Raw genomic sequence first — 23695 nt, 5'->3', positions numbered from 1 at the left:
TCATCCCTTGCTACCCTTGAGTTTAAACCCCAAAGAATATTATACATATACTCATCTGGATTTTGAGATATTCTTGTATCTATAATTATTTTTCTCATAATAGGATACCAATAAGATTTGTTGACGATTTCTAAAAGAGTTTTATATTTCATAACTTTGAGAAGTTCATTTTTATTTAATACTTTAAACAAGTCTCTATTTGTGGGTTTAACAATATCAGTATAAGGCCAGTTTTTTTATGACAAAATTCCCATGTATATGCTCCAAATCATAAGGTATGTAATACCGAGCACCCTTTTCTTGTAGGTATCCTTGAATACAAAAATTATAATTATCTTGTAGTCTTCTTCCTGCCATTTATGTATCAGAAATATATGTGAGATTAATATTATGACAGGTAATACCACCCCATCTTCCCACTACCAAATCGGTTTGTATTCCTCGGCTTTCTATCCTTATCTCATGACCTTCCTTCTTTGTCATGCTAACCATCACTATACTATCATATATTTTTCTTTTCTTAAAACCATGTATTTGTTGTTTATTAATTGTACTTCCACATAAATCCATATCCTCACCAAGTGGATAATATTCTTCTTTACGAGACTGATTCAAATCATGTAGGTCTTCTATGTTTATTGAAAAAGACCAATTATACCCTAAATCAGGCATATCGTACCCCCATTTATTAATTCGCATATTAACTATATGTCCTTCTTTATAAAATTCAATTGTAAGCAGGTAGTTAAATTCAATGAGGAAAGGTGTATGGTCAGTATAACCAGGTGTTGTGGTTGTAAATTTTACTTGTTTAACAAAACGTGCTGTTTTCTTTAAAAATATATATTGTGATAAATCACTAAATCTAATTAAGTCATTCGCATCTGTAGGGTTTGGATAATTGATTAATTTATAAGTATTCTTCATATTAATATTTTTACTTACACTATATTTTTGTCGTTCAGCCTGTGCCTTTGTATAATAATTTGATAAATCAATATCCTGAGAGGATTTTCCAAAGATAGAACCATCTTTTCCAACATAAGTCATTTATATTAGATTAAAAATGATATCATAAAAATTTTCATTATTGTTGAGTTGAAATAATACATATAAACATAATTGACCACAACATTTAGAATTAATTTCTTGAACTTGAAATGTTTGATAAACACCATTCTGTAAGAATTGTATTACTTCAACAGGTGGTGGCATACCATAACTATCAAAATAATATTTATCCTGACTATTATGAATACAAACCCAATGAGAACCATTCTGTGTGTCTAAATTCATAATAATATTCTTTGTATTCTTATTTATATGTATTAATTCATCTCTCATACAAATAACCACATTATCAATTTTTGGTGTTTTACAATACATAGCTAGTTCTATATTTGACGTTGTATTCTTTCCAAATTGTTTAAACCATTTATCCATTTATTTATGAGAAAGATACAATCCATTACCCCGTTTAGTTAGTTTAACACCCGCTTGAGCGATAGAGGAAAGCATATCTCCAACCAACAATCTAGCTTTATCAGGTAGACTTTCAAGTTTTTGAGCAAAATCTACAATTACACCACTTCCACTAATTTGTTTCTCCAACTCCTTGTTATGTCTTTCCAATTCTTTTTGAGCTTTTAGTTGTGCCTTCCTTTCGTTAGCAGTTTTTACCGCTGCTGAAATACCACCAGTCAATGCTCCCGCCGCACTTAAACCAGCAAATAAAGGAATTAGAAACGGGAGAAATCCTCCTCTTGACTCGTCTATTGAATATTTCTTTAACATAGGTTTCGTCATTTTAATTTTAAGTGATCCAACATCATTTAGTGTTTTTACTTGTGTGTGTGTGAGTAAAACATCAATTCTTACAGCTCCTTTTCTTTGAATTGTATTAACATTAATAATACAAGGCTTTTGATTTTGAATACAAGATGTTAATTTATTAAGATTGATTTGATTAACATATACCCCAGCCATTTATTTATGAGAAAAAACCTATGTGATATTAATCATAACACCATTATCTGTATTAATCTGTAATTCTGTTTCCTCCAAAAGCAAACAATATGCATTAACCTCTTCACTCTCCCCTCTTTCAATGTATAGAGAAGTATCCACTCGATTAGACTTTATAGTTTCCTTTTGAGAACTCAGGTCAATTGCGTAGATTGTATAAAGTTTTTGAAACGCAACCATATCCAAAATAGGATCATTATTACCATTACTTTCACACACCTTTTGGTAGGACTTGTAAGCTTCCGCATAATCATTTTTTTCCCAATCAATTTCCAATCTATCTCGTGGATAAAATGTGCCATCAAGAGAAACCCGAAGTTGTTTCACCTTAGCATTATCACTCAGGGCATTATTCTTATTAGTACCATCCTCTCCATCTGGTTTTTTAAAAATGAGCCAGAGGTATCGTGGCTTTCCTTGAAGAACACCCAAATTCCAAGTGTAGGTAGTGTGTTCCAGTTTAACGTGTTGACATCTTCTTTTAAGGTATGATACATTTAGCGGTTTCTTTGAGTTAAGTCTTCTATTTAACATCTCTTCCGTTTTAAGATTAGGAGTATATTCACTGATATACCAACACAAATCATTAATAACAAATTTATTATTTTCTCCAAAAGCATTTTCAACCCCAAAAAGCAATCTATTTACATTATCATTCCTTTGTAGTTGAAATCTAATTTTAAGCCCATACAAAACTTTATCATAATCACAAAATCCAAATATACCTTTCAGAGGTACTGCTACGGTAAAACTATTCTCAGCTTTTGCGTCATCATTATACATTGACTTCCTTTGACTATAACCAGGGTCTGCGTTTGTACCCGTTGACATATCAGGAATAAAACCTTCAACAGCTCCCTTACCCATTCTATCACTAAACGAATATAGTGTAAATTTCATCATTTCAGATGTAGCAGAGACATAATCAACCGCTTCAACCTCTTGTGTTCCAATATACAGGCGGACACTGTCAAACATTTTCCAGAAGAAATCATTTACGAGTGTAGCATTAGTATTATTCGCAGCCTTAGTGAATTTAAATTTACACAGCAAGAAACTATCAGCTATATTCAAGTAAGTTTGTTGATTATTTATTTCAAAACTTTTTGTTCCGTTTGAATTCCAGTCTGTTCGTGTTATAGCATTTACCTTAAAATAGTCTTCCTTTTTAGTGGAGTTTGAAATGATAATCGTATCATCCAAATCATAGATACTATCAATCGCTTCCATACTTGTATTTATATAGCATTAAAATCGTTGAAACCCTGACCCAAGTATTTTAATGATTTTTTGTCGTTCTTGTGAAGATAGTTGAGTTTTACCTTTTTTTATTTCTTTGATTGCTTGTAATTTATGAGACTCCTTTTGAGCATCTTTTATACTCTTTATAGCACCCGCAACGGAGCCCACGGCAGAAGCAGTTGAACCAATTAGGTCTTTATGTTTAAGGATGGTTGAACCAATACCCATTAGATTATCAATTATCCCATCTCCTTTATTTCGAAATTGATGACCCACACCCCGTTGCCTCTTTGGTTTATAGTATCCTCTACCCACATACCTTGTATAGTATGGTGAAAGGTACATGCCCTCCCCTGTAATTATTTTATATTTTCCCAACTCGTGTTTTCTCACAATAACCATTATTTATTTATTGAAAAACTTCACGTAGGTGAATTCTGATGGATATAATTTCATCATTAAAGGATATCATATGATTATCTTGGTCGGTTATCCTAAAATTTACTCTGTATATGGTTTTTCCTGACACAGGTAAATAGACAAGATTTTTTGGTTCCGTATTAAATTTATAACCAATCGGGGTTGAGTATGCACTGAATGAAAATATTGTATTTGTTCTTATTCCATCGTTATAAGCACCATCAATCAAAACACAATGAATTAATACTGAATTTATACCGGAGGATATTTGAATGACATTATCACTGTAAGACGTCCCGTTAGTTTCAATCTTTTTTGAAGAGAAACCCAATAGCTCTCTGAACGAATTTTCAATCGTGAAATCAACTTTATAATTATTTTTATGCTTAATCGTTGATTTTGAAGTGTGTTTTTGAATATCTATTACCATATTTTTTGGTTCATCACCTTTTTCTTTCATAAGGCGAGAGACTTCTGAAGATATTTGAGAAATCTCGTAAGCTCCGGGTGAAACGGTTATAGTTTTATATCCACTTCCTGGATTATAACTAAACTTGTTGTTTTTCTCTGTGATATTAAAAAGGGTATTGTAAGTTTCCATTGACAACAAAGATGCCTCATATGAGGTAAGGGGGTCAAGTTGTAGTGGGTAAGGGAATGAAGCTGTGTAATTGCTCGTTGTGAAATTAAAACTAAGAATTGTGCTTCTCATCTTATTTAATATCTAATAAAATATCTTTGTATTGACATTTATTAATTATTTTCATATTCATCAACTGATCTAAAATGGCTGAGGATTCATTAAAACAATTGTTGTTTCCAGCCTTCTTACTACCTAACAACAATAATAGCCTATTAACTAATTGTGATGGGTCATTTGGAAGAAAACTAACACCCGAACCAAGCTTACTGAAAGCATCAATAATATGTTTCTCCTTCTCATTCTTCTTACTTTTACCAGCAACAGAAACTCCATAATCAAGTGCATTTAGCAACTCAATATATACCCTATCTTCCTCTCTTTCCATATCAAGTGGTTCCTCAAAATATTTTGAACCGCTGAATCCGGGGTTTGTTAGAAGAAACATTAATCTTGGAGTTAATTTAACATTTGGTTGAGTAGAACTCAAGAACATCAATTCATCATTAAATATCAATACCTTTTCTTTCACAAGATGGAACACTGCTGGTTCTTCTGTTGGAATGAGACCTGCTCTGGTTTTTGAATCTGCCAAATATTCATTGTTTTGAAGAGCTTCCACTACATAATTAGGGTGTTGATTTACCTCCTCAAGTTTCTGAAATAATTCTTCATCATTATATTCTAATTTTCCAAGTTCTTGTTTTGTTATCTGACTAAAATCTTTGAGCATTTGAAGTTTTTTCGGAGTAAATTCTACCGTGGGAACTGTAGGGTGTTGAGTTTTTAAAAGCGGTTTAAAAATTTTCTCTTGTTTTCTTTCAAAGGCTTCTTCACCAGTTAGTTTCTGTCTCCGTTTCTTCTTTATCTCTTCCTGTTGCTTTACAACTTTTGAAACCAACTCTTGATGTTCTTTAAACTTTCTTACTCTTTCTTCGGTATTCATTTTCTGTATTTATTTGTTGAAAAATATCATTTAGTGAATTGTAAAGGTCAATGGGAAAATTTTCCTTTTCTTTGTCATTATAGTAAATGTGTTGAAATAAATCCTTTTCTTTAAACATTTCATCAAATTCTTTATTGGTATTAATACGAGTTGTTATTTCTTCTTCACTAATACTTGTATCTCTGCTTTTCATACGTTTGCGTTGAGTCTCCTCATCGATATCAAAACCGAATGATAAAATCTTAACTCCATCACCACACAATTGTTTAATAATTTGTCTCATTCCTTCAGGATTAGTTTCTAAAATCCCAAGACCATTAGATTTTACTTTATTTAACTCACTCTTACAATGTGAATATTTTGTAGAACCAAGAGAGACCTCCTCAAATATTTGACCTTCGTTCCTCAATCGCATATGTTCCTCCATTGAAATGTAGTAATAATCTTTCCCTTCTACTTCTCCTGGTCGCTTTGCTCTGGTTGTAGTACTCACAAAACGAATCATAGGGTGTTTTTAAAAAAAACTTACAATCTTTTCATTTTTACTATTCAAGAGTTTAGATTTATGAAAGTTCTTTCCAGAAGCAGATTTACCCACAAGGTTAATAATAATTGTTGTCATTTATATATGTAATTATGTTTAAAATAAAAATACATCCTTTAATATCTCATCTTGTTTCACAACAATATATTTATATTTTCCAATCGTGTGTTTCATATAATTTTCAAATTCTTTTTTACTACATAACGTAGAGCAATTATCTCTCCAAAAATTATTTACATCTATTGAATTTAACTTAAATAAAATAAAAGTATTAGCATTGTTTCTTATTGAGCGTCGAGGGAGTTGAAAATATGACTGACTAAGATAAATACAATTACAAGAAGAATGTCTCCCTCTTGTATAGTAGCTATCCATTACTGTTTGGTTTCTCTCATTAACACAATCATCAAAGATGACGAGGTTCTTTTTTGATTTATCTAAATCTTGAGGTGAAGGTATATCATCCGTATTATCACTGAGAATACAAGTTATGGGTTTTGGTTTAGGTTTCTGTGTATCACAAAATAGTTGTATTATATCCTCAATGTTATAATCATTTAGTTTGTTTTGAAGTTTAAATAAACCGATAATGTCTTTCTTTTTAAGACCTGCATTAAAACCCTGTGAGAGTAGTTGATACTCGGGTTGAAAACTTGACTTCGTAAAAATTATTAAATTATCATAATCTAAAAAATTAGGACCAAGGAGCATCTTTAAAAGCAAACAGGTTTTTCCACATCCGCTTGAACCAACTATTAGACATCTCAATGAATTTGGAATGTTTTTATGGTTATTAAATTTTATCTTATTTTCCCAAACGGGTAAAAAATCATTCATTTATATATTTGGAAAACAAGTCATCCAACTTTTTTTGAGCTATTTTAGAAACTCTATATTTTATCCTGAGTTCGGGTTTAATTTCAAAATAATTCATTATTTTATTTATGTAGTATCTTGTATTAACATTTCCATTAAAATTATTTTGAATAATAAATATCATTAAACCCTTATACATTTCCTCAATACAAATAGTCTCTTCCCTTGAAAGAAATGGTGTATTATCATCACAATACTTAACATTCATCTCTCTTATTAATCTTGTAAAGTAATTCATTTTTGGTTCTAATTTAAAAGAGTTATATATTTTTAAATATTTTTTATTATCATTAATTAAAATTAAATCACAGAAAATACATTGTTTATATGAACCCTCATTATTAAGCCCCACTCTATCACAAGCCGGACAATTCTCTAATTTATCATATGGAGAGTCTGGAAATTCTAAATATCCTTCAGAACTTATCATATTTATGTGGTAAATTTTTACTTAAACTAAATGCAAGTTTATTCATTAATAAATACAATGTTTCAAAGCACAAAAGACAAATTTCAATCAATTTCTACTTCGGTGGAAGATATAGAAAAATATGTCAAAGATGTTAAATTGAACAAAGATAAATATGGAAATTTTTGGGTAAAACCAGTTATGCAAAATAACATGAGCCCCTCTATTTCATTTAAAGGAAGAGCTCTAACTATACCTGGAAAGACATCCATTAAAGTAAATCTAACAAAAGTTTCTCCTCTACTCCTGGCAATTTATTCAAAGCTTGAAAAAGTGATTGACCACGATACTTTGAAAAAGAATGATAAGACCATCAACAATACTCGTGGAGAAATTTGTATTTACTTTAATAATCCAAAGGGTGTAGATCTAAGTAAAATGAATGATGTTAATATTTCTGGTGAAATGTCATTTCATTCTATGATAGTTAGAGATTATTTAAAGATAACTTTTGATATTAAAAATGTAGAGATTGAATCCGTTAATGAAAGAAAGTATATTGGTATAGATGGAAAGGTTTTTTCTGCTAATTAAATATGAGTCATTACAGCAGTGAAGATTTTACTATTTCATTGAACTCGGACGATAGTGATGACAGTATTTCATTGAACTCGGACGATGGTGATGATAGTATTTCATTGAACACAGATGATAGTTATGATACTAATAGTTTGTGCTCAAATGATAGTTATGAGAGTAGCTTTATTGATGACTCTGAGTATGATTCTGAGTATTCATGTGATAGTTATGACTTAGATGATTCTGAGTGAAAAAGTGTTTTAGTTTTAGCACAGCGATATATATAAAACGGAGCTGTAAAGCTCAAAAGTGTTTTATTTTAAGCACAGTGGTATATTTTAAACACCACATTTTCTCACGCTATAAATATGGTTTATTGTGATACTTGCGAGAAGGAAGTAAAATATTATAAACAACATATTCTCACCGCAAAACATACATACAACATTCTTAACAAACTTTCCCCTCTTCCACCTAAAACAAAACATTGTAAGGTCTGTAAAACAACCATCCTCAAGAAGGGGTTTAAAGCCCATCTTAAAACTAACAAACACTTGTCAAAATTGTTTACTATTAAAAATACTGATGGTGCTTTCAAAAGACATATCAGGATTCGAATCTTTAACTTCAAACCTCCCGAACCAAAGTCTATAGTTGATGCTGTAGAAATAGTCAAACCTGCTGTTCTAACATTGATTGAAAAAACACTAAAAGAAATGAAACCACTTAAATTTTATATGGGAGTAAAATTAGAAATGACAAAGGATGAAGGAGTTATAGATACACCATACATGAGAACTGAGCCACACTTTATATCTTCATATCAAGATTTTAAAACATCAGGAGTCTATGATGAACTTATTAAACAAGAGCAAGATGTGGATAATTCAATCGTAGGAAGTGGATTCAATATAGGAAAAATTATTTACATAGACATTCATATTCTTAAATCAGATCCTCTAAAAGCTTCTTCTTACATTGATTTACCCAGTGTTATCAAAAATAGAAAAGCAGTTATCAATATCAAAAATAAAGACAATAAATGTTTTCTCTGGTCTATTTTAGCACACTTACATCCTCCACATTTTCATGATGAAAGAGTATCTCATTATAAAAAATATGAGAATACATTAAATACGAAAGATCTAAAGTTTCCGATGACTTTAAATGATATTCCTAAATTTGAAAAGATGAATAATTTATCAGTTAATGTTTATGGTCTAACAGAAACAAACAACATTCAGGTTTTAAAGCTTTCTGACAATTGTAAACAAACTCATATTAATCTTCTATATTTTAATTCAGAGGAAAATTCACATTATACATACATCAAAGATATTACAAAATTAATAAAACCACAAGTATGTAAAAGAACAAATAAAATATATATTTGTATGCGTTGTCTTAACTTCTTCCATACACAAGAAAGATTAGATAAACATTCCAATTATTGTGGTGAACATAAATCAACGCTAATCAACATGCCTAAAAAAGGCTCAAAGATCACATTCAAAGATGAAAAGAAAACAATAAAACATCCATTTGTTATATATGCTGATTTTGAAAGTATTTTAGAAAAAATTGATACTGCTTCTCCAGATCCAAAAGAATCATACACAAATAAATATCAAAAACATACTCCTTGTGGTTTTTGTTATTATATCAAATCATCCGTTGGTGATAAATATAACAAGTTAGAGATGTATAGAGGCTCAAATACCCCAGAGGAGTTTGTGAAACGACTAGAAAAAGACTGTGTTCGATTAACCAAGATAATGAGAGAAACCAATAAACCAATGTCCTTAACAAGTAAAGAAAAAAGGGAATTTATAAAAAACAATGTCTGTCATATTTGTGAGGAGAAAATTGGTAAAGGTCTAAAGGTTAGAGACCATTGTCATCTCACTGGTAAATATAGAGGTCCGGCTCATCAAAGTTGTAATATTAATTATCAACTCCCCTCTTTCATTCCTGTCTTTCTTCATAACAACGCTCATTATGATACACATCTATTTATCAAGGAACTCTCAAAGACTTCTGGAAGTATCTCAGCAATTCCAAACACGGATCAGAAATACATTTCATTCACAAAAACAATTCACACATCTCCTATTACTCATATCAGATTTCTTGATACATTTAAATTCATGGCAAGTCCATTGGCTAACTTGGTTCAAAATCTAAAAGAGTTTCCATGTCTTTCAGAGTATTTTTTAGATAAAGATTTTCTAACACAAAAGGGAATTTACCCCTATGACTACATGGACTCATTTGAGAGATTCAATGAAACACAACTTCCTTTAAAAGAAAATTTCTATAACAAATTAAATAATAGTCATATATCTGATAAAGATTATGTACACGCACAAAATGTTTGGAAAAAATATAACATTAAGAATCTTGGTGAGTATCACGATTTGTACCTCAAAACTGATGTGCTTTTGTTGGCTGATGTGTTTGAGGCTTTCAGAACAATCTGTCATTCTGGATATGGATTGGATCCTGCTCACTATTACACTGCTCCTGGATTGGCTTGGAGCGCGATGTTAAAAATGACAAAACAAGCTTTGGATTTGATAACCGATGTTGATATGCTTTTGATGATTGAAAAGGCAAAGAGAGGAGGAATTTCACAAGTCTGTTCAAAGAGATATGCTAAAGCAAATAACAAGTACATTCCAAATTATGATCCATCGGTAGAGAGCTCCTACTTGATGTATTATGATGCGAACAACCTGTATGGCTGGGCAATGTCTCAGGCTCTTCCTTATGGAAAACTCAGATGGGTAAAGGAAAAAGATTACAAAAAGGTTTTACAAGATGTATGTATCTCTACACAAAAAGAATTGGATGATTCAAAGGTTGGTTATTATTTTGAGGTCGATTTGAAATATCCAGAGGAACTTCATAACCTACACAAAGATCTCCCATTTGCTTGTGAAAAGGAAAGTCCAAAGAAGGAGTGGTTAAGTGATTATCAACAATCATTTAATATAGGTGAATCAACAGAAAAATTACTTACTACATTATATAACAAGAAAAATTATGTTCTACACCAAAGAAATTTGTGACAATATTTATCAAAAGGTCTAAGAGTAGAGAAGATCCATAGGGTTCTAAAGTTCAATCAAAGTCATTGGTTGAAGGGGTACATTGATTTTAATACACAAAGAAGAACAGAGTCAAAAACAGATTTTGAGAAAGACTTTTATAAATTGATGAATAATGCGGTCTTTGGTAAGACCATGGAAAATGTGAGGAAAAGACAAAATATCAGACTATCAACATCTTGGAAACAAGCATCAAAATTAATTAATAGACTGAGTTTTACTAGAGCTGAGGTCTTTACTGAGAACTTTTGTGCGATCCATTTGATTAAAGAGAGTATTGAAATGAACAAACCTATTTATATTGGAACATCAATTCTTGATTTATCAAAGTCATTAATGTATGATTACTTTTATAATAACTTGAGGAAGAAATATCAAAATGATGTTAATCTACTTTATATGGATACAGATAGTTTTATTTTGCAAATTAATACTGATGATGTTTATTCAGACATGAAAAAGGACATTAATATCTATGACACTAGTAATTACAGTCCAGAGAGTGAGTTGTTCTCTTCTAAAAATAAAAAGGTGATTGGAAAGTTTAAGGATGAATTAGGGGGAAATGTAATGAGTGAATTTGTGGGATTGAGGTCTAAGGCTTATGCTTATAAATACATTGTGAATAACGTTGAAAAAACTGATAAGAAGTTAAAAGGCATAAAGAAAAATGTCATTAAAGAAACAATAAACTTTAAGGATTATTATAACTGTTTAACAACAAAGAAAGAAGAGTTTAGAAAGATTAATGGTATAAGAAGTTATAAACATAAATTATATTCAGAAGAGGTGAATAAGAAAGCATTGGGGGCTTTTGATGATAAGAGGTTTATTTTAGAAAATGGAATTGATAGTCTCCCTTATGGTTATATAAGTATATAAGTGATAAGTTAAAAAGGGGGGTTAGGGATTTTAACGGGCTACCGCTGCCTTTTTACTATTATATAAATGATAGAACCAAGTACCAACCAGACTCAAGAGTGGAGGTGTAATCAACCTTGGTATATAAATGGTAAACATAACGAATGTGAAAAATATCAAATAGGTATAATTGAAAAGACAACTGGTAAAACAATTTACAAAACAAATAAGAGAATTAATTTAAATACCGGTGAATTGGGTAAAAAAGATGGAAATATTTTTGAGTGGACGGAAAACTTTGATGGTTGTCAGGAAAATATATACTTTAATTTAAAAATGGTATGTGGCACTGGAGGCGCTCAAACAAGAACATTGAGGGAGGTTTACCATTTTATCTTAGCTCAGTTAAAATATCTTAATAAAGAACCAAACTCAAACATATTTTTTGTTAATATATTAGATGGTGAAGAGAGTGGCAAGAGAATTAAATTATTTCCCACGCATAAACAAATATTTGTAGGGTCGTTGTTTGAGTGGGCCAAAGATGATTCACCAGATGATATTAAGAGTAAAAGGTTAAAAGGTCCATAAGGTCAGAAGGATCACAGGTTCACACAGAAGGACCATTGTTTAAGTGGTCTAATGAATAAGGATAACATGTCAAAAGGTTAGAAGGTTCGTAAAGAACAGGGTGAGAGAAATAGAGGTGTTTAGGGGCAATGAGGGAGGGGAAAAATTAACATGTAAGTCAATGGGAAAATGAGAGTGTCCCAGAAGCAACATATATACACTACTCTTGCTGACTCACTCTCACTCACTCACTTACTGACTCACTCTCACTCACTCACTTGCTGACTCACTCGCACTCACTCACTTGCTGACTCACTCTCACTCACTCACTTACTGACTCACTCTCACTCACTCACTTACTGACTCACTCTCACTCACTCATTTACTAACACTCACTTGCTGACTCACTCTCACTCACTCACTTACTGACTCACTCTCACTCACTCACTTACTGACTCACTCGCACTCACTTGCTGACTCAATCTCATTCACTCACTTACTGACTCACTCACACTCACTCACTTACTGACTCACTCGCACTCACTCACTTACTGACACTCACACTCACTCACTTGCTGACTCACTCTCACTCACTCACTTACTGACTCACTCTCACTCACTCACTTACTGACTCACTCTCACTCACTTGCTGACTCACTCACACTCACTCACTTGCTGACTCACTCTCACTCACTCACTTACTGACTCACTCTCACTCACTCACTTACTGACTCACTCACTTACCGACTCACTCTCACTGACTTAGCGACTCACTCGCACTCACTCACTTACTGACTCACTCACTCACTTACCGACTCACTCTCACTGACTTAGCGACTCACTCGCACTCACTCACTTACTGACTCACTCGCACTCACTCAATTACTCATTTCAAATGTTTACCGGATTCGAACCTTTAACCGATTCAAATGTTTACTGGATTCGAACCTTTACCCTCCACGAACCTTCACCCTCCACGAACCTTTACCCTCCACTAACCTTTACCCTCTACGAACCTTTACCCTCCATGAACCTTTACCCTCGACGAACCTTTACCCTCAACGAACCTTTATCCTCTTCGAACCTTTACCCTGTTCGAACCTTTACCCTGTTCGAACCTTTACCCTCTACGAACCTTTACCCTGTTCGAACCTTTACCCTGTTCGAACCTTTACCCTGTTCGAACCTTTACCCTCCACGAACCTTTACCCTCCACGAACCTTTACCCTCGACGAACCTTTACCCTCTACGAACCTTTATCCTCTTCGAACCTTTACCCTGTTCGAACCTTTACCCTGTTCGAACCTTTACCCTCTTCGAACCTTTACCCTCTACGAACCTTTACACTCTTCAAACCTTTACCCTCTTCGAACCTTTACTCTCTTGAAACCTTTACCCTGTTCGAGCCTTTACCCTGTTTGAACCTTTACTCTCTTGAAACCTTTACCCTGTTCGAACCTTTACCCTCTTCGAACCTTTACCCTGTTTGAACCTTTACCCTGTTCGAACCTTTACCCTGTTCGAACCTTTACCCTGTTCAAACCTTTACCCTGTTTGAACCTTTACTCTCTTGAAACCTTTACCCTGTTCGAACCTTTACCGTCTTCGAACCTTTACCCTGTTTGAACCTTTACCCTGTTCGAACCTTTACCCTGTTCGAACCTTTACCCTGTTCGAACCTTTACCCTCTTCAGTAATGTGTTCTATGAACTCTCTGTTGTTGATGAGATCAGGAAATTTAAGCAGAGAATTATTTTCATTCTTCTTCCTCGACATTAATTTAACCCCAAATTTGGTTCGTAGCAAGTCCTCCACCTGGTATTAATAACTTGAATTAACGAAGCTTGTTTTTCTTTGAGAATTTTTGCCCGTGTTGATCAGATTTTAATTTGATGACTTGTTCTTGAGGTCATCCATTTAATGATCAAGGATTGTCATTGGTCCGTGCAGCATCCACTCAGAAGCCCAAGATTGGACCACCACCACCACCACCATCTTGGTGAGTAAAGTCGTGCATCTTCCTCATTAATTATTACAGTAAAATATTTCTTTCACCGTTTTGATGATGAGGAAATAATCCATCAATAGGATCAATAATAAATTGAACACCTTTCCCAAAGGAGAGCAATCAACCTTGTTAAGATGGATCAGAGAAACTGGGATGATGTGAGTTTTGAGCCAGGGGACCCGACACATCATGTCCTGTTTTGTTTGTGAGATATGACGTGACAGTAACTTTGACGTCATCTCCTCCACAACGGTGGTATTCTCCATGATGCAACCTCTTCCCTCCAGGGCACCAGTTTGATAGGTTGTCCTCAGATCCTCTATTCCTCCGTTATTTTGTGAGCATCACGTGGGTACCTGTTGTGCATTAACTATTAACTGTGCATCAGCACTGGGCGGGCTCGACCTTCGAGCACTGAGTGCTTCAGCACTGGGCGTGGCCGGTCGGCCGAAAGGTGGGGCATGTATCTCAGTTCCACGCCCGGACGCTCGCGCCACCCACTGGTGCGCGGAATTATTGATCACTGACATTGTGTCCGCCACAATACGTTCATTTCCTCGCCGTGTCTGGGAAACGCAAAGGTGACAATTCTTAGCTGGGCCGAGATTCAAACCCAGGTGAGACGGCTCAGGTGTGAGTGGGCGTACCTCGAGGACATCCTGAACCAGTCCTGGATCCTTGATAATCATACTCAGAGGAGACATTCCAGCAGCACACACGGTGGGAAGACTTCCGAGTCGTCATGTCAGTTGTCAAATTGTCACAGTAACATTTGAAAATGGCAAATTCCATTTATGGTTCATCTTCAGGCATAAAACAAATATGTTGTTGTAGCGGTTACCGGAAGCATGACACAATTACCGTGCACCGGCCGATGACGCAACCGGCGAGCGGTCACGTGTCCGGACTCGCCCGGGCGTGTCCAGACTTGCCCTCTCGGGCGAACACTCGCCTTGCATACCACGTCCCGTCGAGAGGCGTGACTTCCCTATTTTGCATACCACGCCCCGTCTGAGAGGCGTGGCTTTTGTGTGTTCAGTTTGCGTTATAAATTGCCGCCCGTTCGAGGGGCGGATTCAGTGTGCTTTTGAGTTCTTTGGTTTTGAGCTAAATAAATAGCTCGGTGAAACTTCGTTCCTGTGTCGTCCATTTTGTCTGGCTTTAGCGTGCGAGCACAGCTCCCACAATTGGTGACCCCTTTCTACGAACACGGCGATGGAGTCAGCTGTAGCTTTGAAGCTCCCGGGCTTTTGGGAATCTCACGCGGCCGTTTGGTTTGCTCAAGCCGATTCTCAATTCGCCCTGCGGAACATCACGGAGGACACGACGCGCTATCACCATGTGGTCTCTGCGCTCACCGCCTCCTCCGCTGCCCGGGTTCTGAGCTTCCTCCAGCACCCGCCGAACGCCGACAAATACGGCGCTCTCAAAGGCCTACTCCTCGGTGCGTTTGGACTCACGGAGACCGAACGCGCACGACAACTACTACACCTCCCGGAGCTGGGCGAGGCCCATCCATCCGAAAGCATGGACCACATGCTTGCTCTTCTCGGTGACCACAGCCCGGACTTCCTCTTCCGCGAGCTATTCCTCCAGCGGCTACCCGGGCAGGTACGGTTAGCTTTGGCTAATTCGCCCATCACGGACCCTCGCGCCCTGGCCAAGGAGGCTGATAAATTTTTCTCGGCCAGGCAACACGTCGGAGCGGCCGCCTGGGACCCTAGGCCGACGAAGGCAATGCCCGCGCCACGATTGGCGCCTCCACCGGCCGAGTCCGCGCCACTGACGGCTGCGGCCGCCGCGACGCCCCGTCGACCGAACCCGATGCGACCGCCGGAGCCTCCACCAGAGTGGACCATGTGCTATTACCACGCCAGGTTCGGGCAGAAGGCCAGAACGTGCCGCCCACCGTTCACTTTCGGCGGGTCGGCAAACGACCGGGCCGGCGCTCGCTGCCTGCCATGAGCGTCGGCCATTCAGGCAGCCTTCTGTTTATCACGGACACGGAGTCCGGGCGGCGTTTTTTGTGTGACACTGGCGCTCAGCTGAGCGTGATACCCGCCTCGGTGGAGGACAAACAGGCCGCGCTATGTGGCCCCGCCTTGGTCGCCACAAACGGCTCCTCCATCCGCACCTTAGGTTCGCGCAGCGTTGCATTCTGCTTCGGGGGCCAGCGTTTCAGGTGGGACTTCATCACGGCGAACGTGCCCATGCCCTTGCTGGGTGCAGATTTTCTTTGCGCGCATGGGCTTTTGGTCGACGTCAAACGGCGTCGGCTCATCAACGCGGAGACCTTCAGCTCGCTCGCTTGCTCATTGAGCGGCTCCGCTCCGAACAAGCTAGCCTGCGCGCTCCCGGCCGTGGACGAGTTCACCCGCCTACTCGCCGAGTTTCCCGCCCTCACGCAGCTGATGTTTTCGGCCGTCGCCGTCAAGCACGGCGTCGAACACCACATCCCGACCACAGGTCCACCGGTCTCCGCCAGGGCTCGCCGCCTCGACCCGGCCAAACTCGCCGTGGCGAAGGCGGAATTCGACGCGCTGGAGCGATTGGGCATTGTGCGGCACTCGAATAGCGCGTGGGCCTTGCCACTGCACATCGTGCCCAAACCGGGTGGCGGATGGCGACCATGCGGCGATTACCACCGCCTCAACGACGCCACCACCCCCGACCGGTACCCGATACCACACATACAGGACTTTTCCGCCCGTTTGGCGGGGCGGGTGATCTTCTCCAAGGTCGACCTTATTCGGGGCTACCACCAGGTACCTGACCGGCCGGCCGACGTTCCAAAGACGGCTGTAATTACACCTTTTGGCCTCTTCGAGTTCCTTCGCATGCCGTTCGGCCTTAAGAACGCAGCCCAGGCCTTCCAACGGCTGATGCACAGCGTGCTGCACGACCTCACCTTCTTTTTCGTCTACTTGGACGACATTCTCATCGCCAGCACTTCCCGGGCAGAGCACCTCGTCCACCTGCGCACGCTTTTCGAGCGCCTCGGCCAGCACGGCCTCATCATCAACCCGGCAAAATGCCAGTTTGGCGTAATGGCCGTCGACTCCCTGGGGCACCGCATCACAAAGCGCCGGGCTGTCCCGCTGCCTACCAAGGTGGAGGCAGTCACAAGTTTCCCGCGCCCCCGCTCCATCACGGCCCTACAGGAATTTTTGGGGATGGTAAATTTTTACCACCGGTTCGTGCCTCGCGCCGCCCAACTCATGCGCCCACTGTACGAAGCCCTCCGGGGCAAGCCGGCCAAGCACGACGTCGCCTCGACCACAGAGATGGACGCGGCGTTCATGGGCGCTAAGCTGGCCCTCGCCAACACGACCATGCTGGCACACCCGGTGCTCGACGCACCCATCGCCCTCACCATGGACGCTTCCGACTACGCAGTGGGCGCTGTGCATGAACAGTGGGTGAACGGAGCTTGGCAACCGCTGGCCTTCTTCAGCCGACAGCTTCGCCCTAACGAGCGCAAGTATAGCGCTTTCGACCGTGAGCTCCTTGGTCTTTACCTGGCCGTTCGCTACTTCCGCCATCTTTTGGAGGGCCGCCCGTTCACGGCGTTTGTGGACCACAAACCCCTGGTCTTCACCATGGCCAAGGTTACGGAGCCGTGGTCGGCCTGCCAGCAGTGCCACCTCTCTGCCGTGTCCGAATTTACAACAGACATCCAGCACGTGGCGGGCAAGGACAACGCTGTGGCCGATTGCCTCTCCCGGTCCGGCGCGAATGCCGTCCACCTCAGTGTGGACTTCGCCCGCATGTCGGCCGACCAGACCGCCGATCCCATGGTGCAAGCCTTCCGGACAGCGGACACAGGCCTGCGGTTTGCCGACGTCCCCTTTGAGGACACAGGCACAGTTCTCCTGTACGACGTTTCCCTGGGCCAACCTCGCCCCATCGTGCCCACTGGATGGCAGCGCGCATTTTTGACGCCCTTCACGGCCTTTCCCACCCGGGCCGGAAGGCATCACAGAAGCTCGTGGCAGCAAAGTTCGTCTGGCACGGGCTCCGCAAGGACGTCCGCGACTGGGCCAATGCCTGTGTCGCCTGCCAGCGCGCGAAGGTCCACCGGCACACCCAGGGCCCGTTGGCACCATTCGACGTGCCCGCGTGGCGCTTCAACCACGTCAATGTGGACCTGGTGGGACCCCTTCCCTCCTCGCGGGGCTTCACCCACCTCCTCACGATGGTGGACAGGACCACCAGGTGGCCGGAGGCCGTCCCGTTGGCATGAACAACATCCGCCGACGTGGCGCAGGCCTTCATTGGCACTTGCATTGCCCGTTTCGGCGCGCCCTCGGACATGTCCTCCGACAGAGGCCCGCAGTTCACCTCCGAGCTTTGGGGCGCGGTCGCCCAGGCCTTGGGGGTCAAGCTACACCGGACCACTGCCTACCACCCCCAAGCCAACGGCTTGTGCGAGCGGTTCCACTGCTCGATGAAGGCCGCTCTCAGAGCCAGCCTCCAGGATGACGGTTGGGCCGACAGGCTCCCGTGGGTCCTATTGGGCCGCCGAATGGCCCCTAAAGAGGACCTCCAGGCTTCCACCGCCGAGCTGGTCTATGGCCAGCCACTGCGCGTGCCGGGCGAATTCATCCCTGACGCTACCGGCCCCTGGTCCGCGGCTCGCCAATGCTCGGACCTCCAGGAGGCCGCCAGGAGATTTGCCCCCATGCCCACGTCCCACCACGGCTGCCCCCAACCCCACGTCCCCCCAGCACTTCGCACTGCGGAGTATGTTTTTATCCGGCACGACGCACACCGGGGTCCGCTCCGGCTGCCGTACGATGGGCCTTTCCGGGTCCTGCAGAGGGACGACAAGTCATTCATCGTCGACATCGGCGGCAAGCCGGACCACATCTCCGTGGACCGCCTCAAGCCGGCCCATTTGGACCTCGACCAACCTCCACGGTTGGCCCTTCTTCCATGACAGGGCCATCCCCCGTCAACCAAGCCCCCCGCCCGACCATCCACCGCCACGCCGCCGACCACCACCACACGAATCGCCAGGGGTCGTTTCGGCCGGGTCATCAGGACTCCCCTCAAACTGACTCTCCCAGTGCAGGTTAATTCTGGGGGGCGCATGTTGCGGTTACCGGAAGCATGACACAATTACCGTGCACCGGCCGATGACGCAACCGGCGAGCGGTCACGTGTCCGGACTCGCCCGGGCGTGTCCAGACTTGCCCTCTCGGGCGAACACTCGCCTTGCATACCACGCCCCGTCGAGAGGCGTGACTTACCTATTTTGCATACCACGCCCCGCCTGAGAGGCGTGGCTTTTGTGTGTTCAGTTTGCGTTATAAATTGCCGCCCGTTCGAGGGGCGGATTCAGTGTGCTTTTGAGTTCTTTGGTTTTGAGCTAAATAAATAGCTCGGTGAAACTTCGTTCCTGTGTCGTCCATTTTGTCTGGCTTTAGCGTGCGAGCACAGCTCCCACAATCCCAGACCAACTGCCTGCACCCAGACCTGTTTTCCCAGACCAACTGCCTGCTCCCAGACCTAGTTTCCCAGACCAACTGCCTGTTCCCAGACCTGGTTTCCCAGACCAACTGCCTGCTCCCAGACCTGGTTTTCCAGACCAACTGCCTGCTCCCAGACCTGGTTTCCCAGACCAACTGCCTGCTCCCAGACCTGGTTTCCCAGACCAACTTCCTGCACCCAGACCTGGTTTCCCAGACCAACTGCCTGCTCCCAGACCTGGTTTTCCAGACCAACTGCCTGCCCCCAGACCTGGTTTCCCAGACCAACCGCCTGCTCCCAGACCTGGTTTCCCAGACCAACTGCCTGCTCTCAGACCTTTTTCCCCAGACCAACTGCCTGCTCCCAGACCTGGTATCCCAGACCAACTGCCTGCTCCCAGACTTTTTCCCCAGACCAACTGCTGGCTCCCAGACCTTTCCTTGCTTGACATGGACGCTTTCATTCGGATTAAGTGGTGGGAATTCTTTGGAGCTCTGGTTGTAAAATAATTTCGCCACCTGCTGAATCTGTACCAATAGCTGACATGCATGTGCTGGGATGTTTGGCTGTAAGAGTCGTTCTGTGATAGGTATGCTGTCTCGGAGCGTTCGATTCATCAATAGCTGAGCTGTGGATTAGGGTAGTCCAGCTATGGGAGTGTTCCTGACTGTTCATCATCTGAATAATTCAATTCCCCCTGAGAATCTAATGGGACACCTCTTATTTTGGAGAGTGACAGATTAAAAACCAACAAATTAAACCCTTTAAGTTTGGAAATTTATTCACATATGCCTTCCCCAAAATCGCTCGCCCATGCGAGAACAAATTTTCCCCACAAAAAAAAAATCATTTCCCCCGCACTCCCTTTTGTACATTAAAAGTTTTGACCCTCCCACTTATGTTGAACCAAAATTCCCCCCCCCCCCCCCCCACCATTTTTGCCCTCCCCTGCTACAAAAAATGTCGAGGAAAACGTAACCTTAAAAAACTAAAAACGGCAAAAAAAGAAAAATTTTAAATCCCTTTAAAAACGGAAGAAAGTTGAAACTTTTAAAAATCCTTAAAAACATTAAGAAACGTAGAATAACATAAAATTGCCTAAAATAACAAAACATATTTTAAATAACATAAAAAAACATGACTTTAGTTTTGTTTTGTTATTGATGAAGTGACCTGGAGCCTAATGTAACTTGGATGTTACGCCTATGTTTGTTTTCCGATCCAACCCTGTGTCGGGCCTCATAATATGCATTGATCGCCTCCTTGCGATTGCCAAGGAGCTCCAAGGGAATTTTCCGGAATTCGATTGAGTAATAGGAACAGTAATTTACTTCAAAATCCATTAGAATATTAGACAGAAGTTGAAATATATTTGAAGAAATATATTTTGCAAAATCGGCCGGGCCCGGTTCAACGTTGGTGTGACTGCAGTTCGCCTGTTTTGGGGGAGACAAGATGGCGGACAGTGCACTTCCGGTGGCTTCACGCACGGAGCAGTCGTGACCAATCCAGGTGTAGAGATCAGTGGGCAGGGGAGGGATCAGGAAGTTGATTCAGAGGAGAGTGGCCATTTTGGAAGAGGGCTCATGGCGGAGTGCCTTTTCATGTATTGAAGAGTTTCCAACTGCAATCTCGCCACCTGAAGGTTGTGCCTGATCAAACCTCTGCGGCCGCCTCTACCTGAAGGTTGATTTTGATCGAACTCTTCTGCCGCACCTCTGCATTGGGCCAACCACTGGGCCTGCATTGGGGCCTACCACTGGGCCTGCATTGGGGCCTACTGCTGGGCCTGCATTGGGGCCTACCGCTGGGCCTGCATTGGTGCCGACCGCCTGGCCTGCATTGGTGCCGACCGCTGGGCCTGCATTGGGGCCTAACACTTGGCCTGCATTGGTGCCGACCACTGGGCCTGCATTGGGGCCGACCACTGGACCTGCATTGGTGCCGACCACTGGGCCTGCATTGGGGCCGACCACTGCCCCTGCATTGGGCCTACCACTGGGCCTGCATTGGGCCTACCACTGGGCCTGCATTGGGCCTACCACTGGGCCTGCATTGGGGCCTACCGCTGGGCCTGCATTGGTGCTGACCGCTGGGCCTGCTTTGGTGCCGACCGCTGGGCCTGCATTGGGGCCTAACACTTGGCCTGCATTGGTGCCGACCACTTGGCCTGCATTGGGGCCGACCACTGGACCTGCATTGGTCCTATCACTGGGCCTGCATTGGGCCTACCACTGGGCCTGCATTGGGGCCCTACCGCTGGGCCTGTATTGGGGCCTACCACTGGGCCTGCATTGGGGCCTACCGCTGGACCTGTATTGGGGCCTACCACTGGGCCTGCATTGGGGTCTACCGCTGGACCTGTATTGGGGCCTACCACTGGGCCTGCATTGGGGCCTACCACTGGGCCTGCATTGGGGCCTACCACTGGGCCTGCATTGTTGCCGACCGCTGGGCCTGCATTGGTGCCGACCGCTGGGCCTACATTGGGGCCTACCACTGGGCCTGCATTGGTGCCGACCACTGGGCCTGCATTGGGGCCTACCACTGGGCCTGCATTGGGCCTACCACTGGGCCTGCATTGGGGCCTACCGCTGGGCCTGCATTGGGGCCAACCACTGGGCCTGCATTGGGGCCTACCGCTGGGTCTGCATTGGGGCCTACCAATGGGCCTGCATTGGGGCCGACTGCTGGGCCTGCATTTGGGCCTACCGCTGGGCCTGCATTGGTGCCGACCACCGGGCCTGCTTTGGTGCCTACCGCTGGGCCTGCATTGGTGCCGACCGCTGGGCCTGCAATGGGCCTACCGCTGGGCCTGTATTGGGGCCTACCACTGGGGCCAACTGCTGGGCCTGTATTGGGGCCTACCACTGGGCCTGCATTGGGGCCTACCACTGGGCCTGCATTGGGGCCCACCGCTGGGCCTGCAATGGTGCCGACCGCTGGGCCTGCATTGGTGCCGACCGCTGGGCCTGCATTGGGGCCTACCACTGGGCCTGCATTGGGGTCTACCACTGGGCCTGCATTGGGGCCTAATGCTGGGCCTGCATTGGTGCTGAGCACTGGGCCTGCATTGGTGCAGACCGATGGGCCTGCATTGGGGCCGACTGCTGGGCCTGCATTGGGGCCTACCGCTGGGCCTGCATTGGGGCCTACCACTGGGCCTGCATTGGGGCTGACCGCTGGGCCTGTATTGGGGCCTACCGCTGGGCCTGCATTGGGGCCAACCACTGGGCCTGTATTGGGGCCTACCACTGGGCCTGCATTGGGGCCTACCGCTGGGCCTGCATTGGGGCCTACCACTGGGCCTGCATTGGGGTGGGGTCTATTAATTACCTATTGTTAGAATATACCTTGTGACCCTTTTGACTGCAGAGATCCATTAGAACATTAAAGTCCCTTTAAGTCCCTCAAGACCCTTAAAATCAGAAAGACCCAGAGGAACCAAAATAACCAGAAGACTGAAAAGACCCGAGAAGGACCCTAAAGGTCCAACATACCCAAACACCCAGAAGATGCAAAAGTCCCATCAGACACATTACATTCCAATGTCCTGGTAAAAAGTGGTCTTCAGGGTCTTGGTGGGGGGGGGGGGGGGGGGGGTGGGTGGGGTCACGATCCAAGACCACTTTTACCTTCAAGACCTTTTCAATACTTCAGACACCTTTACATTCCTTCACCCTTCCAATCTTGTAAAACGTTTACACTCCTCAAGTACCTTTTGACCCCTGAGACCTTAACACCATTTAGACCCCTTGCACCCTTCCAGTACTGCAGAACTTTAAAATACAAGAAAACAAACACGACATAATAAGAACAACCGAAGCTTTTCGTGCTGTACTCCTCAAGGTAATTCACAGCAAGAGAAAGAGGAAGTCAAAGATTGTGCACATATAAACATGTCCATGGAAGAGCGACAGTGATTGGTTCATCAGTCATGACATAATTGGTAATCTGAACACCCATTGGTGACTCAGTCATCATTATCCCTGG

At 42.7% G+C, this 23695-nt stretch overlaps 1 protein-coding gene across 3 annotated transcripts in view; it reads left to right on the top strand.

Annotated features, from left to right (window-relative positions):
• The window catches only part of LOC144892216 (uncharacterized), a 256345-nt gene that overhangs the window by 55865 nt on the left and 176785 nt on the right, over positions 1-23695 (top strand). The gene's annotated exons all lie outside the window — the stretch shown is intronic.

Source organism: Myxine glutinosa, chromosome 5, assembly GCF_964187855.1.
Source record: "Myxine glutinosa chromosome 5, kmMyxGlut1.1, whole genome shotgun sequence".
In the NCBI taxonomy this organism is placed as follows: domain Eukaryota; kingdom Metazoa; phylum Chordata; class Myxini; order Myxiniformes; family Myxinidae; genus Myxine; species Myxine glutinosa.
Note: the sequence above shows the minus strand (reverse complement) of the source record. Positions and strands in the feature narration are given on the sequence as shown.